The following is a 4,798-nucleotide window of genomic DNA, read 5'->3' on the forward strand; positions in this document are numbered from 1 at the left end:
TGCTGCTGCTGCTGCTGCTGCTGCTGCTGCTGCTGCTGCTGCTGCTGTAGTCCTGGCTCTTTCCTTCAAGAAGTTCATTTTCATACCTGAAAAAAATGAGGAGCGTTGAGGGTGTGGCTTCCTGGTTCTTTTCAAAGGTGGACATGTCTTGAACAACCAGAATGTTGTCTCATTTCATGCTTGCCTTGTTTTCTACATTCCTGAAAGGGTTTCTGAGTCAGGGAACTTCATGGCATTAAATACTGTAATCAAGAAAGGCCAAATGTGTTTACTCATGATTGAGTCAAAACAAATGCCCAGGGTACCTTCAGAGGGATCTGTTGCCTTTTTGTCCTTTGGTGCACTTTTATCTCAATGTTTGTGGCCATTTTTCTGGAATCTTCATTCCCTCCTGTTTGTATTCCCCTTACCTTGGTCTTCATAGGTTCCCAGGCTTGGCTTGCAAAGGGACTAGAACACAGCATACTACAATATGTCTGCAGAATTACAGAGAGGGGGGCAGAGGCAAACGCCATAAATAGAAATTTCAAACAGGATTGTCTCAGTCCCTGCAACTGTTGTTTCACAACCAACATCACAGGCAGTGAGAAACACAGGTGCTTTGCAGTCTACAGGTGAACCAGCGGCACCCACTCAACTGCAGTGGGATGGAGGTCTTCAAGGATGCTGTTTTCAAAGATGCTGCAGGACATAGTGTTTCAACATGCTCACTACTGTTAACTGAGCTGACTCTCAACCACCAATCTGTTCAGATTTAATATAAGAATCCTTTCTACAGAATCAAGGATATGGCTCAGTCAAGTGCTCGCCATGCAAGCAGGAAGATGTGACTTCATCCTCAGCACCCATGTGAAAATTGACCAGCTTGTAATCCAAGTGCTTGGGAGGCAGAGACAGGAAGATCCTGGGCTCAGCTTGGCTAAGCTTAGTACAGCCAGGAGTCCCAGGTCCTAGAAGAGCTTCTGCATCAAAACTAAACCAAACCAAACAACAACAAACAACAAACCAAAAACAAAAAAGCACAAGACAGGAGCTGGCTGAGATGGTTCATCAGGGAAAGAGACTCTCTGGCAAGTGAAGACCACATGGTGCTCTTGCAGAGGGCCAGGCACACACATGGTGGTTCACAGCTCTCTGTCACCCCAGTCCCAAGGAATCCATCATTCTCTTGTAGCCTTCAAAGGGCACTGTATGCACATGGTGTGAATGCATAAAGCAGGCAGCACATTTACCTACACAAAATAAAAATTAGATCTTAAATGGCATTTTAATTCTATTTTCTGTTTATTGCTTATATCTAGAAATGCAGATTTTATACATTGAGTCTATGTTCTGTAAGTTTGCTAGTCATTAATTACTCCTAGGGTCTTTTCTGTAGTTCTTAAATGTATAATTATTTCTTCTGAAAAGGAAGAAGTTTACACTTTATTTTCCAATTACCATACTGTATAACGTGGTATAATGCGGTGGGATGGAGTACCTTGACAGGCCCATACCAAGGTATCCCCCTGAGGAATCACACCATGCAACAGGCCTAGTATAAAGAAGATTTACTATGGGGGAGAGGAGGAGAGCAGGGGCCTGGAAAGGGGTAGAAGCAGAGAAAAGGAACAGGGGAAGGGGGTAGAAGGGCAGGAAGAGAGAAAAAAGGAAGGGAGGAGGAGGAGAAGAGAGGCCAGCCAGGAACATGTGGGAACAGAGAGAGAAAGAGAAAGAAAGAGGATGGAGAGAGAGAGCTGGGGTAGAGAGCAGTGGCTCTTTATACACTTGGCTTGAGCACCTGGTTGGTTGCTAGGTAGCTGTTGGGCGGAGCCTAGTGGAACAGTCTGTAAGCTAAACCCATGCACAGTGAAGGATAATACTGCTAACTTGGCAGCGTCCAGAATACTTGGGAGACAAGTCTCTGAGCATGTACATGTCTGCGAGGGAGCTTACAAATCAGCTTAAAAGATGTCAGGAGAACCTCCCTAAATGCTGGCAGCACCTTTCCACGGGATGTGGTCTCACACTGAAGAGAAAAGGAGACAGAGGGCTGAGCACCAGTGTTAATTTCTTTCTCTGCTTGCCGACGGCCATACGGTATGACCAGCTGCCCCACACTTCCACCAGCATGTCTTCCCACCATACGGAATGAACCCTCACATGGCAAGCCAAAACAAACACTTCAAATGGCCTTTTCCAGATATTTTGTCACAGCACTGAGAAAAATAAGGATGCATGTGCATTATTTTCTTTATGATTCTGTTGCGCCAGCACATACTGAGTCTCAGACACCAGTAACAGCAGACATCTCGTCACTGCTCCTGGGTTCAACAGTACAGCACTTCGTCATTTGCTCTAAAGTCAGTGGAATCTACAGGCTTTTCAGATTCCTTGTAACAAATTAAGGCAGCCCCCCTCTCACCCCGGCATTGTGAGGCAGTAAAGCATTGTTTCAGTGGGTCCAGACCCTCGTTTCTGCTCCCTCACAGGGCGATTCTCTGAGGACTGTACAGTTGACATGTGGGCACAGAGTTCACACTCTCTGGCAGGTGGGACTTTTATATATATATAAATTATTCTCACTTCTAGCTGAGAACAGGAATTACTTCTTTCATTTGTTCTCTCTCTGCCAGGGAAAGTTTCCTATCCTGTCAGCTTACTCAAGGTTCAGCTAAGCACTGGAAGGAGTTGGTCTGCAGATCTTGGATCACCCTCCCTGGGTAGTGACTCTCTTTATGGTAGTCAGCCCCACGACTTCTATAAGCTCAGACTTAAAATGCTGATCTCATTCCTGGAGTTAGCAGGACTTCCAGGCTCTTCTTGGGTTTCTTCTCCCAGAGGACTGACCAGGAAGCAGTGAACTGGGCCTATCCTTGGGGATTTTCTTTTCCTTCTTAATGAACTATAACCTTATGCGTTCTGTTGTCTAACTTTCGGAACGGTTACATATTGTATCCAAATCACTAGCTCATGTAACCTATCTGTTGCTCCAACATGGTCAGAAGTCAGTCTGTTTCAATTTTAAGATACAATTAGAGTAGCATCCTAAAGATTTCACATTTTATGCATATCTGCGACTCTTGTAAGAGTCAGCACATGAACATTTTCCTTGGGCATTATCAATCTGAAGTTCATAGATGGACCGGCTTACTCTTTGATCTATGAAAATGAATGGAAGCTTTGAAATAGATGAAGGATTTATGCTTTGTATCTATCATACCAGGCTATGTAGGGTAATTGCCAAATATGAAAAGGAAGTGTCCATTGCTGTGTATATTTGTATTAACATGATGAGGGGCCAGCTGCCTGGGATAGGTCTTAATTGTCAGTCACCATTTACATTGCTTTAAGGACAGCTCAAGCCTGGCTAGACAGGAGATCGCTCCAGCCAGACTGTGGGACTTTTTGAGCGGACAAAATCCTAACAGCTATTCTTTGTATAAGACATGAGACATGTAGGAGTGACTTGTCTTCTGTTTTTGTTTATTTACTTTTAACCCATGAATTACATTCCTTGAAAATATCAATAAACAAATATCAGAGCAGACAAATTTATGTTTGACAAAGTTGGTTAATTATTCCTTTATAGATAAAGAAATGAAACTATCTTTTAACTGTTGCGTTTATGCAGTGTTTTTCAGGTTTATTTTTATTTCTTTACATTAAGGTATGCGTATGGGGGAGGGTACATGTATGTGTGTACATTATCTGTGGAAGCAGAGGTGTTGGATGGTTCTGTTGATGTTTTAGGAGCTGTGAGCTGCCTGATGTGGGCTAACCTTGAATTCTCCTCAAGGGTGGTTGGTACACACTTAAGTGCTGAACCATCTCCTCAGCGAGATGGGGTTTTGTGCATTCCAGGTTGGTCTCAAGCTGGCTGTGTAGTAAGGATGGTCCAGAACCTGATTCTCTTGCCTTATTTCCAGAGTGCTGAGATTGCAGAGGGTGCCAGCATAGAAGGTTTATCTGGTGCTGGGAATAGAACCCAGAGTATTGCACACCAGACAAGCGCTCTACTGACAGAGCTACATCCTTAGTTTCAAAACTGTATCTTATTGGGATTATCAGTAGAGAGAACATTAGAACATACCTAGAGGAAAGTCTGATTACATCCTGTGTTACCATGAGCAAGAATGACAAAGCCTAAGGTAGGAAGCATGGAAGGAAGCGGAAGTTAGCAAGGAGGGTGTGACTTCCAAGTAGCAAAGGGGACACTAAGAGATGCTACTGGAGTTTTCACTGCTGTGGTTTGAACTGTGTCCTCCATCCAAATATATTGACATTCTAACCCCGGGTATGTGATGGTGAACTTACTGGGACATAGAATCTTTGGAGACATAAGGACATTAAAGGAAGCCACACTTTCGGTTCCTGAACTTACTGAAGAGTAGTAGCTAACCCTGGGCCACTCACTGTTCACTTCTACAATGCCAGCCTAAATATAGCATCGAAGTCCTTAGGGTCTACATTATGCATATTTTACAGTAACAGTCACCCGATAAGTTACTTCTCCTCTAGTAACATAAGCCAATTCAAGCCAGATTAAAGTATATGTAAACACAGGTTTTATTTGGAAGCTGTTCTTGGGTGGTCGAGTTTATTGACCCCAAGGAAGGTAGCCAGGGAAGTGACCATGGGATTGGAGAGAGGGGAGGTGGGAAGAGAAAGAGAGACAGTGCATGCACAGAAAGAAGAAAAGGGGGAGAGAAAAAGAAGAGGATGAGGAGGAGGATAAGAGAAGGGGAAGAAGAGGAAGAGAAGGAAAGGAAAAGGAGGAGGAGGAGGAGGAGGAGGAGGAAGAAGAAGAAGAAGAAGA

Source organism: Grammomys surdaster, unplaced genomic scaffold, assembly GCF_004785775.1.
Source record: "Grammomys surdaster isolate TR1022 unplaced genomic scaffold, NIH_TR_1.0 130, whole genome shotgun sequence".
NCBI lineage: Eukaryota > Metazoa > Chordata > Mammalia > Rodentia > Muridae > Grammomys > Grammomys surdaster.